Source organism: Scyliorhinus canicula, chromosome 6 (assembly GCF_902713615.1).
Source record: "Scyliorhinus canicula chromosome 6, sScyCan1.1, whole genome shotgun sequence".
Taxonomy (NCBI): domain Eukaryota; kingdom Metazoa; phylum Chordata; class Chondrichthyes; order Carcharhiniformes; family Scyliorhinidae; genus Scyliorhinus; species Scyliorhinus canicula.
The window spans coordinates 103,743,930-103,759,484 of record NC_052151.1 but is presented as its reverse complement, the minus strand read 5'-3'; the positions used below and the strand labels follow the sequence as shown (position 1 = coordinate 103,759,484).

At 41.9% G+C, this 15,555-nt stretch overlaps 1 protein-coding gene across 8 annotated transcripts in view; it reads left to right on the top strand.

Moving 5' to 3' along the window:
* The window catches only part of ptprk (protein tyrosine phosphatase receptor type K), a 740,572-nt gene that overhangs the window by 440,705 nt on the left and 284,312 nt on the right, over positions 1 to 15,555 (top strand). The window lies entirely within an intron of this gene.

Genomic DNA, 15,555 nt, shown 5'->3' with positions numbered 1-15,555 from the left:
TTGAACTTAAGAGCTACAAGCTGAATAATGGCAACCTTATTTTGATAATTGTTCCTCCTCCGTTCATTTGAAGAAAAGCAACTCCTCTGCAAAAGTTAATGAGCAAATGATGGCTGTTAAACTCCACTAAAACTGGCAGAAAAGCTGTGTTTTAAAGCCCTTGAAAAATGGCAAATTGATGTATCACTCGTAGATGGGAATGAAAAATGACAGTTTGATGGCTGAAACCCCCAGTGTATTGTAAAATGAAGTGTAAACAATGTGTATCCTACTGAAAGAATAAGCTTGCAAAACTCAAACCAGTGTTGACATTTTCTGTTGTGTAATCTTCAGTTGCTGTGAAATAAAATAAATGGGTCAGCTTTTGCTGCAGCAGATCATCTAACGGTGTCTGCCATCAGTGAAGATTTGCTTGAGCACCCTTCAGCTTAATGTTTTTGCCTGTTAAGTTGCTAAAACTGTGAGTTGATGTAAGAGCAAGCAATACAGGAACCCTTGTGAGCGTGATAATGTAATAAATTGAAGAACTTGAAAACAAACCATGGAAGTACTAAGAACCAGTGTTAGTGACAGGGGAGAACTGAATGTCAAAGCAGATACATTGAGGGGAAAAGAATGATTGGATGAAGAGATTTAAAAAGAAAGAAAAAAGAATGGTTAAAAATTAGTATGTTACGTTCTCTAAGAACAATTTGCAACCTGAAGAGATGTGATTCTATTCTTTTTTATTTCTTAATACACAAGAGTTTGATTGGCATTTACGCTTACAACCTTACTAAAAGAGTACTTCTGCATTGCTCATAAACATCTGCAATGGATTTAATTTGTATCCAATATGCAAATATAGCCATATCACACCATTCAGTGCATGAGATTGCGGTAGGCAGCGAAATGTAATTATTGCAAAGCTAATGGTTGAGCAGCACACCCCTGACACCAAGAAGCTATATTAATTTGGTATTTACTTTCAAGAATGATTTAAAATGTGTATATATACTACTAAGTATACTACACATCTTGCTGTTACAAACCTGCTTAAAAATATGTTTCTGGTATCAGCAGAAATGTCATTTCTGACATTCTGACAAGCAGCCAAAACCTGAAAAAAGGCAAGTTCATGGAAAAGTATTCTATTCACCTCGAGTGTTTGTGTGGGTTCTCAGAGTTTTGATTTTTAAATAAAAGAGGTCCAATAACAAATTAATAATTCATGCAGATTTCAATTTGTTCCTAATTTTTATAACCAAGAACTATATTAACGCACACTACTTGAATCCAATTGGCATTTTATCAATTCAATATGTTTCTTGATTGAGCTAGAAATGTCAACTCATAAATGGCATGGAGAAGGGAAATTCAATTGTCTGCTTTGTAAAATAGATTATTCTAAAATGTAAAATGGGAACCGTTTAATTATTTAAATTGTTACCTTGATTTCACTGTAGTTCAAAGGTTGAAATTTGTGAAATTGCCATTCTTTTCTAATTCCACACTGTTTCTGATGTCTGATCACCCTTTTTGAAATCACTTCTTTCCACTGCAGTCATTGTCTTTTTTTCATTTCTCCCATTTCTTAATTTTCTTGACCTTTCTAATGATCCTGCAGCCTGGAATGTTTATCATAAAATGACAAACAAACATCGGTTGATTAAGTAATTCAAAAAAAATTGTGGCCGATGGATTTCAAAACGGGCAAGCCTGAGGTCGTCCATTTTGGCCCGAAAAGGGGTGGAAAGCAGGGAATATTGAAGGTCCAAATATATTTGGGGGTCCATGTAAACAGATCACTAAAATACAGTAGCTGGCTCCAAAAAATTATCAAAACAACTAATGGAGTGTTAGTATTTATAACTAAATTGTTAGAATATGCAAGAAAGAACATTTTACTCCAGCTACATAAATCATCTAGTCAGAGCACATCTGCAGTACTGTGTGCAATCCTGGGTGCTGAACCAGAGGATGTTCTTTCCCTCAGTCGGCCGAAGGCTGAACTGGCACATTGGAGAGGCGATGATGAATTTTGTTGTCTATGTCTGTGTTTGTTGAGCAGAGGCTACGTAGATTTTGAAAATATGCTTGGCTATGCGGGCTGGTGGGAAGTCGACGCAGGTTTTCAGGGTGTTTAGTAAAAGGCCTGTTTTTTCATATGCTTTGGAGAGGAAGTTGCCAATGACCTGGAGCTCAGTTTCTGAGTGAGTGGCATACAAGCAGAATCTACATACTGAAGTTCTATGACTGAGCTTGGAGTGATTTTGGGTTGAAGGTACTATAGTTTGAACAGTTTCCTGTCTGTTCTATAGATGATCAGCATGGCATTTGAGGACTAGGATCTTGAGCCTGAGACTAAGGTCATAGTTTACAAGGTAGCAATAATTCCCGCTCTGCAATATGCTTCAGAGACTTGGACAACATATAGCAGGGATTTCACCGTACTGGAGACATACCACCAACAGTAACGTCAAGATCCTCAAAATTAGATGGCAAAAAAGGTAGTCCAACGGCAGTGTTCTCTCCCAAGCCAACTTTCCCAGTACCAAGGCACTAATCACTCAAAGTCAGCTCCCTTGGGTGAGATATGATTTGTACGCTTGACATCATACAAACAAAAGTAACTGCTTCACTCTGATCTGGGTCGTGGCGGGGGATCCTCATAAGGAAAGCAGAAATACTTTAGCGTCCTCAAAGCATTCTTAAAGAGGTCGAACACATCCACATCAGAGACTCTGGCTTATCATTGACTAATATGGAGACATTCCAATAAGGAAGCCACCGAACCCACCGAGAGCATGGAGATGCAAAGTCAAAGTGTTGGAGCAAGTGCACAATCCACAACAGACCATTTACCCAGCCCTTCACATCCCACCTGTTCTGCATGTGGCAGAGTCTACAGATCAGGAATTGGACCGATTAGCCATTTCATTCCATCACATTGGAGTGGAGGCATGTTATCCTCGATTCTGAGGGACTTGCTGAGAAGATAGATCTTAGGATATAGTAACATCGTTGGTCAGGAAAATATTGGAAACCGTGCAAAAGGTGAAATAGAGGAATAGCCCAGATGAAAAGATGATTACGGAGGGAAACCATACCAACTACTGAGTAAGTACCAACTTGTGAGCTGGAGGGTTCCTAATTTTATGAGGAAAATGACGTCACTGGCTAGGACAGCTTTTATTGCCCATCCCCAATTGTCCTCGAGAAGATAGAGTGAACCACCACCTTGATCCACTGTCGGCGATGTTGTGCAGGTTCACCCACAAAGTGGTTAGGAAGGATGTTCTAGGATTGTGACCAATGACAGTGAAGGAATGGCGATATATTATCTGGAAGGATGATGGAGGCAGATGATGGTGGCATAGTGGCTAGCACTACTGCCTCACAGAACCAGGGACCCAGGTTTAGTTCTGGCCTCTGGTGACTGTGTGGAGTTTGCACATTCTCCCCGTGTCGGCATGGGTTTCCTCCGGGCGTTCCGGTTTCCTCCCTTAGTCCAAAGATATGTAGGTTAGGTGGGATTATAGGAATAGGGCGGGGAAGTGAGCACAGGAAGTGGTGCTCCTTTGGATGGTTAGGGCAGACCCGATGAGCCAAATGGCCACCTTCTGCACATTGGGATTCTATGCTACAGTAGCTTTCAAAAAAAGAATAGGATTAATGGTAAAAAGGTAAATAAATCCGGTTCATGGGGAAAGAACAAGAGAGTGTGACTCTTTGGATTGCTCTGCCAAAAAAGGAGCCAGCAAAAGCACGATGGATTGAATGTTCTCCTTTTTTGCTGCATCATTCTGTGATTCTACACTGATATCTTCTTGGTCAATTAACATCATAATGCAGCCAGAAAGTAGTATAGTGTCAGTTTAACATTATTGAATCAAGTTGAACATAAAAAGAACAGTTGATGACTCACTCCTTATCTTGGTGAACAGGGAGATCTCGTTTGCCGCGAGCACACATTGTGGAATCATGGTTTGCTTCAATTGTAAATCAGTCTCCACATACTTGTGATTTCTAAGCCCTCTGGATGTCTTTCCAGGCTTCACAAAGTTTATAATTTAATTGCACATAATTTAGAACTTGCGAAACTGACCATTTCAGGCTGTATAAAATCTCTGAAATGAAAAGCATTGATAGTTGTAATGGCAAATCTTTTATGCTCCATTTTGTATCCCTAGAACAGCTTGCTGTAGGAAAGCAATACTTCACCCAAATTGTTTCAAAATTAATCAAATCATGTTACAATTTATCATCATGGTTAAATAGATTTCCCCCCTTCATTGTCTTATTTAACTTTTGCTGCGCATTACTATGTCACTCATTTTAACTACTGTAGCATGGTGAAGGAGGTGGATCAAACGGGCATTGATGCTTTGCTCTAATCAGATAATTACTTTGGACCAGAATTTAATCTATCATTAGACTTGCCCGGCCTGTTTAATTTCCATTGGAGAAAACAAATCAGCACAGTGCCTGCTATAGGGTGTCTATGACATGTGTGAATGGTGCAGTTTTTGTTAATAAACTGCTGAGAGTCTGAAGCGGAAATGTAATTTAGAATGGATGAATTGGGTACTTCAAGCAAAATGAAAAGGATGAAAGAAAAACTGAATTTAGAGAGGGGATAAAAGACGAAACGCAAGAGAAAATATAATTTATATGGTTTAAATGGCCAGCAATGAAATTCCCCCCTTGCATAATTTATTTTGTAAAATTGATTGACTTTAATTAAGACTTAGCTTGCCCATAAAAGGGGTCCTTGAACTGAAATGGACAACCTCAGCTTTGTGTCATTCATTTGGTTTGTATCTACCATCCAAGTACAGGAACGTTACACTGTTCAATGTACACAAAGCACCTCCGACAGCCACTTTTGAATTTCTGCGTTTAACTGTATGTTTGAAGTTGCTGTGCAAATTGAACATAAGTAACAATGAGCAGCATTAATACCCTCGCTTATTATGACAGTTCAGTCTGGCAGGATATGGCTGAAGCTCACCCCATAGTCAATTGTAAGACAATCATCCCTGGACACTTCACATTCACTGTCTAGCAATATGACATTGATAATGCACTGTTTCGAAAGCCCCACAATCTGGGGGCTGTCAGCCAGTTCCAGGTCCATGGAAACTGGCAATGAACCCATGAAAAATGTTACTGAAATACGAGTTGGTAACAATTGTAATTCAGCCGACAATCTTGAGTGAGTGTGCAGGACTGACGATCCAATAGTTGTGCAGGTAAATAATGTAACTTTTTTGCATCCCTGAGAACCTCATTATTCCTCCCAGTTCTTGATACTATGGACTTATTTGTGACGGTGTACTATATTTCTGCAAATACCTGTTACTGAATTTGGTTTACATTTAACATGTTACATTCCTAAATACTTGTAATATGTTAACTAACGTCTTAGTGGCTTAAGTATTCTAACTTCTGTCAAAGATTTTTCTGAAATCACCTGAAACTTCAAACACATTCTTTGGAAAACAAAAGAGGAAAAAAGTCCAAGATGAACCAACACTTCAGGCAATTTACTTGTCAGTGACACATCACTGTTGGAGTTTGTATCCAGCCAGCTCACTAAAATCTCTTTGACTCCAAAACCCGATTAAACGTGGTAATATTTTAATGGCGCATCCTTAATTATGGCCTCTGCAGAAACAAACGGTGGAAGTTAAATTGTGTCACAGGTTATATTTAATTCATTTCATCCACTTAAAATATTTAAACCATCTTCAGTTGAAGTACTTTAGATTCTCAACAATGTTTTTTTGTTTCTCTGAAAGTGAAATATTGGAAGGTCCATAACAGTTTTGCAACATAAAACGATTGCTATCCTGAGAATAGTTAGTAAGTCTCATCTGGCACTTGATCCAGGTGCAATTGTTATGATATGGCATATGGTGATTACACGTTGTGCAGGCCCTAAAGGAAAACTTGATCAAGCTATCACAATTTCCAATTTATATTTTATTACGAGAAGGTATGTGCACTGGAGTCAGAAATAAACATTCCAATACTACTTTTCCAGATGTTAAGTATTCAAACATTTATTAAAAGAAGAAAACTTATACATTTGAGTTTACAGTTACACAGTTACAATTAGTTTTATAAACATTTCCCAAAAGATTTCTACTGGGTTAGACTCACAAATAAATGCCCCTTTTCAGGCAACAGTCCCTATACATTCTTAAACTATAATTATTCCAACAATATTACTGCAAAACACTCACTGTTGTAACAGGGGTGGTATTTCACAGGGCGTCTCTCTCACCCCCACTTGACAATAGAAATCCAAGGCTTGCAACACAAACTTGCTTTCTGGAACAGACACTCGTCTGGGTGGCAAGAGACTGCTTACTTCACAGGCCTGTCCTCTGCACAGCACATTCTTCAGGATGTCACCTGGCCTCTCATCCCATATAGCTTTCAATCTTTCCTTAAATACATTTTTTATCTGTTATATTTAAAATCATTGTTCTCAACCTTCTTTGAAAGTTACCTTTTTCAGAAGTCTTTCAATTTGTCTTTATGTCCACTACTTTTGGGTAAAAATAAATTTGTATTTATTCATTCATGATCTTTGCCAGTTGTAAATCTTCCTTTTATTCCTCTTTGAAATTCAGCAAGTAAAGATAAACAAATGTCTTTATTTCCTCATGCAAGTTTCCATCCAGGTCGTATAATTTTATATTCCATCTCAACTTTGCTCGTCTCCAAACCTAATGCATACTTTTACACCGAACCCTTTTGAAAATTTAAACCTTGCAGTCTGACCGTCTTCAGTTTGATTAAATTATCAAGCACACACACACAAGCCTGCTTCACAGTCTGCCACAGTAATATTGGAAAAAATGATACTTTCATTGCACAATATAGAACAGGACACCAATTTTTGGATCATGTCCAGTTAACATAGTGATGTGCCTGGCAGTGGCATAAATTAGAAAATTCTGTGGGTACTTTCTGATGTTCCAATAATTTCAGGAAAGGCTGTCCCCCACCGATGTGTACTCACAAAATGACCTTTTATTGAGGTAGCTTTCAAAAATGTATTTGACGGGCTAGACTGGTGACATTAATCGCCTTCTAAATTGGGCACAATTAGAGTGGAATGCATAAATTAATATTATCTCATGTTGGCCTGATTCTGCATACCAGATACAAATAATTGTTTGGCATACTCTCAGACATGTGGTTAACATATGGAACACACATATGTAGTGATGCTTCTCATTTTAGTGGAAGCAGGAACACTGAGTTAATGCAGGTTGGCCGTGCAAAGCTTGTACTTATATTGTCGACCAGGCCATTGCGTTAGATAGACAATGTGTGAATGTTGACTTTTTCATGTTGTGATATTATGATCACTGATTTATGGTTATTTTTAATTAATTTACGGGATGTGGGCGTTACTGGTTAGGTCAGCTTTTATTGCCCATCCCTAGTTGCCCTTGAGAAGATGGTGGTGAGTTGGCTTCTTGAATTGTTGCAGTCCCTGAGGTATAGGTACACTCAAAGTGCTGGTAGGGAGGAAATTCCAGGATTTTGACCCAGCGACAGTGAAGGTACGACGATATTGTTCCAAGTTGGGTGGTGAGTGATGGTGGGGTTCCCAAGTATCTGCTGCCCTTCTCCTTCTAGATGGTAGTGGTCATGGGTTTGGATGGCGCTGCCGAAGGAACCTTGATGAGTTCCTGCAGTGCATCATGTAGATGGTACACACAATGCCCCTGTGTGTTGGTGATGGAGGAATTGAATGTTTCTGGAAGGGCTAGCAATCCAGCTGCTGCTTTGTCCCGGATTGTGTTGAACTTCTGAGTGTTGCTGGAGCTGCACTCATCCAGGCTTTTCCATTACATTCTTAATTTGTGGCTTACAGATGGTAGACAGGCTTTGGGGTGGGTGTGTGTGGGGGGGGGGGGGGGGGGGGGGGGGGGGGGGGGGGTTGGGGGGGGGGGGGTCTGTCAGGAGGCGAGTTACTTGCCATAGATTCCTAGCCTTTGACCTGCCACAATATTAATATGACTAATCCTGCTCAGTTTCTGATTAATGGTAACCACCCAGGATGTTGATTGTGGGGTTTAGCGATGGTAATGCCATTGCATGTCAAGGGGCAATGGTTAGATCCTCTCTTGCAGGAGATGGTCATTGCCTAGCACTTGTGTGGCGCGAATGTAACTTGCCACTTGTCAGCCCATGCCTGGATATTGTCCAGGTCCTGCTGCATTTGGACATGGATTGCTTCATTATCTGAAGGGTCGCGAATGGTGCTGAACATTGTGCAGTCATCTGCAAACATCTCCACTTCCGACCTTATGGTGGAAGGGAGGCAATGATGAGCAGCTGAAGATGGTTGCGGCCAGGACACTACCCTAAGGAACTCCTGCAATGATGCCCTGGATCTGAGATGATTGACCTCCAACCATCACAAACATCTTCCTTTGTGCCAGGAATGACTCCAACCAGTTTTCTCCTGATTCTTGTTGACTTTAGTTTTGCTAGGGTCCCTTGATGCCATTTACGGTCAAATGCTGCCTTGATGTCAAGGACAGTCACTCTCACATCATTTCAGACATTCAGTTCTTTTGTCCATGTTTGAACCAAGGCTGTTTACTCCTAGAGTGGAAATATATTGTCCGACATAGCCCACATCTGATACAATCCTCTTCCCTATACCTGCACTGTTTGTAAACCAAAACTAGTCACACAAACTCTTTAGCTTGTTCTTTCCCAAGACCACAAACTATTGAACCTTTGCCTCGAACAGCCTTCCTTAGTCAAAGTTTTTAAATCCCATATTTGTTTCACCTAATCACCATTTCCAGATTTACTGGTCTTTTACTTTTTGTCGTGTTCTTGGTTTCTTGGTTCACCATTTAAACAGATCCAAGCTGAAACTAAAACATCTTCTCGATCTGGTATTGCCATCTGTCGTGCAGTTATAATAAAACAATACAATAGATGTTCTGACCAATTCATATTCAGTGCTCATGAGTTAGTTCAATTTAATTTTGTTCCATCTTATTGTTGACATTTTGATCAATGGAGCATTATTATCCATTGCAGTAAAAACAAGCATTAGATGATAAAATATTGTGAAACTGCAAAAATGTTACAATCCCCGACCAGACCACAACAGTGGCTAGGATACTGAACCAAAACCCTAATTTTTTACTTTTTCAGCTGTGTAGAAATAATTCTTTGTTCCAGGAGTGATTGCGTGAAGAAATAGTGGTTTGGTATTTTAAAACAAAACTTTATTATTCCCACAATATTAAACTCTTTAGCATCACACCCGAAAATAACTTTCAATTACCCCACAGTACTAAATACAGTAAATACAATACCCTTAATTAATATCTCTGTTCCCAGTTAAACACGAAGAAAGAATTAAGCATACAGCTCTCCATCCATTCTACATCCCAATGGCAGAGTAATGCTTGCTTTCCAGAACAGATTTGGCTTCTGTTAGAACCCTTGGAGACTCTGGCTGGGTGTCTTCATAAAATATTTTTCAGCTGGTTTGTTTCAGCTTCTTCCTTATCCTCAGGCAAGTCTATACTGCTGTAAATAGTAATAATTTTTTTTGAACGTATTGTGAGAGCAAAATACTTGTGATCTAAAGGGAACCCCACTCAAAAGCTTTCTCAAAATGTCTGAATGCCTTGGCTCCACCCAGCAATGACCGCATCTCCCCAAGCTGAAAACAAATGAACTCCCCAGGGACTGCCCCAGTCAAACATTTCATTTGCCCAGAATTACTCTGGTCAATTTCACCTCCTGCTCCAAAAAGCTTTCTGGTCTTGCAAAACAAATTCTTCGAAAAACATGACTGCTGCAGTCAACACATTCTAACCCAGGCTTTTAACCCTTGAATTGCCAAATGTTTATAATCCAATATATCTAAAATCCTTCATTTTTCACAGAAGGAATCTGAAAGAGATGCCATGAATAGCCCAAAGGGGTCAAAATGTTAGATTGTATAATAAGTAGTACTGTATAGGCAGTGTTATAAGGTGTTGCTAGTTCACTGAATAAAGGAGGAATCTGGAACTCGTCTTTTCTTAACATCGGTTTGTTCACGAAACCTGCAGAACAAAGGCTGAGGCTTCCTTTTCCTTTCCCCTCCAGATTGGCAACTTTTTTTTATTTATACTGAAGAATAATGCTTGAACCGTACCCAATAAGCAACAGGTACTCTCATTTACAACTAAGCATGCACTTCATTGTGACAGGAGTGAACAGGCAGGAGCTTAAAATTACAAAGATATTGACAGATTAATGTGGATGGGCAAAATTGCAATAGATTAATTTCAATGTACGTCAGTGTGGGGTCATCCATTTTTGTACCAAACGAGGAAAGAGTTTTAAATGGTGAGAAGTTAAGAATCATAGAATTTACAGTGCAGAAGGAGGCCATTCGGCCCATCGAGTCTGCACCGACGCTTCGAAAGAGCACCCTACCCAAGGTCAACACCGCTCCCCCTATCCCAATAACCCAGTAACCCCACCCAACACTCAGGGCAATTTTGGACACTAAGGGCAATTTATCATGGCCAATCCACCTAACCTGCACATCTTTGGACTGTGGGAGGAAACCGGAGCACCCGGAGGAAACCCACGCACACACGGGGAGGATGTGCAGACTCCGCACAGACAGTGACCCAAGCCGGAATCGAACCTGGGACCCTGGAGCTGTGAAGCCATTGTGCTATCCACAATGCTACCGTGCTGCCCAAGAATGTTGGAGTTCCAAAGAGATTTTTAATTCCATGCACATTGGTTATTAAATGTGATGGTTAGACAGCTACAAAGTAATCAAGAAGACAACTGGAATGTTTAGGTTTTCCCGCCAGAAGGCTAGAATTTAAAGAGGTGAACATTTTGCGGTTTTCATATAAATGCCTGATTGAAAACAGCTGGAGTACAGTTCTGGACACAGCATCTTAGAAAGGACATACTGACCTTGGAAAGAATTCAGCACAGATTCACTGAAATGTTGCCAGGGTTTAAGAATTGGCTTAAGAGACACAATTACACAAAACAACCTTCTATTTCCTGAAATTCCAGAGGTTAAGGGGTGTTTATACAATGTGTTACAATTATGAGGTTTGTAAAATTATGTTTTGGGAGGATGGTCTATATATTTAGGATAGAGCAAAGGGAGGTCATATGACCTATGCTGAAGTCTGCCTGACAAGGTCTCGGCGATGGGGTTGAGCTGTTAAGTATTAAAGAAAGCCTTTGATCAATTACAGAGTGAAAGGTGCAAGGTATTCGTACTTGCAGACCATGGTGAAGGCAGTTGTGATGTCAACGGGCAGACTGTGAGTCTCCAGCTCCCAGGGAAATATTAAATGTCAGTTTATGAAAGGGTATCTATGAACTGCCTGTTTCATTCCAGGATAGGATAAAGTTGGGGTTTACTGAATAGCCACTCCGCTTTTCCAGAGATGTGAGTTGAACACGATTATAATGAGATCCATTCCATCACCAGAGTCATACTTTAGTGCACCATTGGCGTATTACAATTATGCCTCGTGTGTCTATCTCGTCATATTGTGTAATTGATGTCCATTGGACCATGATAATGTGTTGCCTTATAACAATGCTTCCAGAGGAGGAATGCTGCCATGAACAGCACTTGATCAGACTAAAATGGATTCCAGTTGCAAAGACATTCATTAAACGCTCATAGATATTTTTTCTGTTGTCTGTCTTATCAGACCACTATATAAATGTTCCTGTCTTTATCTTTACCCTTCACTCTATAATCTGCCATCATCTATGTATAACAAATCACAAAGTTCAAAAACATACCATCTGCACCTGTTCAAAAACAATGGGTGCAATTCATCCAAAAAATTACTAAGTGTCATTTTGATTCCCACCGGATTTTTTGGGTGAGATCCTGAACTGTATTCACCCACACCTAGTCATTTTTTATTTTTTTTTTGGAACTTGGGGAATTTCTCAGTGGTCGATCCCATACTTAGAATTATTTTCTGTTGTGGGGGTTAACCTCGCTGGCCAGACCGGCTCCTCAGAGGTCTGGGTGTCATAGAACATAGAACAGACAGTGCAGAAGGAGGCCATTCGGCCCATCGAGTCTGCACCGACTCACTTAAGCCCTCACTTCCAATCTATCCCCGTAACCCAATAACCCCTCCTAACCCTTCTTGGACATGAAGTGCAATTTAGGATGGCCAAACTGCCTAACCTACACGTCTTTGGACTATGGGAGGAAACCAGAGCACCCGGAGGAAACCCACGCAGACACAGGGAGAACGTGCAGATTCCGCACAGACAGTGACCCAAGCCGGGGAATCGAATCTGGGACCTTAGAGCTGTGAAGCCACGATGCTATTCTCTGTGCTACCGTGCTGCCCGAATGACCGTGCTGCCATTTTGAAAGTGTGCCTCGATCTCAGTGATCAGTAGGACCCCATCCCCCCAACCGCAAACGTGGGCAACACTTCCAACCTACGACCCGTGTTGGGCAACCTCCCCATCACTAAAATTTATCATGAGGGTGACCCTGCCGCACACGTATCCTTGCCGCATGCCCATCCATCCTTTTTAAGCATCAGGGCAAGTGAGAATGCCCCACTATGGAATCTCTGAGGGTCCCCCAACCTTGGGCACTTGCCATTTTTCAAAACCCATCTTCACACCTCTCCCTCAACCTTCAGGGCCCCCTTCACCCCCCCCCCCCCCCCCCCCCCCCCCCCCCCACTCCCCATTGTTGCTGTCCACCGCTCTTTCATGGACATGGTTTAATCCTCAGGCTGTGCCCCTTTGCAGTGCCAATCTGGCGCTGGGAAATGTTCCTGGCAAATTGGCAGTGCCAACCTGACAGGCAGGCACTGCCCCTGAGATCCTGGCAGTGTCAGGTTGGCACTGCCAGGATGCTCAGGTGCCAGGGTACTGCCCTCCCGTGTGCCAGAACACCCTGTTGGTGGGGGGGGGGTGGGCTTCTGTGGCATCTGAGACCCCTGTAGTGGCCATCAGACCTGACCTCCTCTTGTGGAGACTAGCACTAATTGGCATCACTTGTGCAACCGGTCACCCCGGGAGCTTGGAAAATGTGGCATCAAACAGACCACACATATTTACACCAGGCTAATGGCCCAATTAAGTATGGTTATCTGGATTATGCTTGGCACTGCATGTCGAGTGACTTGTAATTGGCTCAGCGCCTGGCAGGAAAACCATTTCGGGCCTCTCCCATGATGCACCCCACACAATGTAGTGGTAAAATCATGCCCAATATCTTCTCTCAGTTCAATGCCAACAAAACTGTGACCTGGAACTAAACTTGTACATAGTAGAATATGTCCTATAAATTGATGCACCTACCCTCGTGCTACATTTCCTGTGGGCAAATGCCAGACATTTGGGTCAGCAACAAACCAGCTCTGTTAGTGGGCCAGGTAGAACAACATCCTGCACCAAATTCACCAACTTTTGTAAATATTTGAGAACTACACAAGTCCCAAAGGATGCAATTAGTAAACTTGTGATTTAACATCAGTTGAGTCACAGTGCACGGACAGTCTGAGGATAGCTAAAGGGGGGTGATGGAGGACGAGTTGAAATCCTGCTGATTGTTGACAAATCTCCCATCCTTTGGACATGCAGCACTGCAAGGCAGTTGGGTCATTACTTCATACTTTGGTGGTATGGAGGGAAAAAGAGAAGTAGATAATAGGTACATCATGAGATGTTTCGTACGCAAGGCGAAACAAGTGCACGTGGGTAACCTTGCCTTGTTGTTTGGTCAGCCCAATGGTGCAGGTTGGCTGCAGGTCTTTTTTGCTGTGGTAATTGGCTCCCTAAAATCTGGAGAATTAATCAGTCTGGAAATTGACTATTTTGTGTCCCACCACAGTGCGTGTGGCCAGTCTGGATATTGAACTTTTCCGCTTATCCTGACATACCTTATTTCATTAAATTTAAAATATGAAATAATGTCTTTGGGTGGTTTTTGCTGCACACTGCAGCACAGAGCATTACACTTGGTATAATTTATACAGTGAATGGTAGAACCCTAAAGAGTATTGAAAGTCAGAGAGATCTAGGTGTACAGGTCCACAGGTCACTGAAAGGGGCAACACAGGTGGAGAAGGTAATCAAGAAGGCATACGACATGCTTGCCTTCATTGGCCAGGGCAGTGAATATAAGAATTTGCAAGTCATGTTGCAGCTGTATAGAACCTTAGTTAGGCCACACTTGAGTATAGTGTTCAATTCTGGTCACCACATTACCAGAAGGATGTGGAGGCTTTAGAGAGGGTGCAGAAGAAATTTATCAGGATGTTGCCTGGTATGGAGGGCATTAGCTATGAGGAGCGGTTGAATAAACTCAGTTTGTTCTCACTGGAACGACGGAGGTTGAGGGGCGACCTGATAGAGGTCTACAAAATTATGAGGGGCATAGACAGAGTGGATCGTCAGGCTTTTCCCCAGGGTAGAGGGGTCAATTACTAGGGGGCATAGATTTAAGGTGCGAGGGGCAAGGTTTAGAGGAGATGTACGAGGCAAGTTTTTTACACAGAGGATAGTGGGTGCATGGAACTCGCTGCCGGAGGAGGTGGTGGAAGCAGGGACGATAGTGACATTTAATGGGCATCTAGACAAATACATGAATAGGATGGGAATAGAGGGATACGGACCTAGGAAGTGTAGAAGATTTTAGTTTAGTCGGGCAGCATGGTCGGCACGGGCTTGGAGGGCTGAAGGGCCTGTTCCTGTGCTGTACATAGAACATAGAATGATACAGCGCAGTACAGACCCTTCGGCCCACGATGTTGCACCGACATGGGAAGTCAAAAACTAAAGGCCATCTAACCTACACTATGCCATTATCATCCATATGCTTATCCAATAAACTTTTAAATGCCCTCAATGTTGGCGAGTTCACTACTGTTGCAGGTAGGGCATTCCACGGCCTCACCACTCTTTGCGTAAAAAACCTACCTCTGACCTCTGTCCTCTATCTATTACCCCTCAATTTAAGGCTATGTACCCTCGTGCTAGCCACCTCCATCCGCGGGAGAAGGCTCTCGCTGTCCACCCTATCTAACCCTCTGATCATTTTGTATGCCTCTATTAAGTCACCTCTTAACCTTCTTCTCTCTAACGAAAACAACCTCAAGTCCATCAGCCTTTCCTCATAAGATTTTCCCTCCATACCAGGCAACATCCTGGTAAATCTCCTCTGCACCCGTTCAAAAGCTTCCACGTCCTTCCTATAATGAGGCGACCAGAACTGTACGCAATACTCCAAATGCGGCCGTACCAGGGTTTTGTACAGCTGCAACATGACCTCATGGCTCCGGAACTCAATCCCTCTACCAATAAAGGCCAACACGCCATAGGCCTTCTTCACAACCCTATCAACCTGGATGGCAACTTTCAGGGATCTATGTACATGGACACCGAGATCCCTCTGCTCATCCACACTACCAAGAATTTTACCATTAGCCAAATATTCCGCATTCCTGTTATTCTTTCCAAAGTGAATCACCTCACACTTCTCTACATTAAACTCCA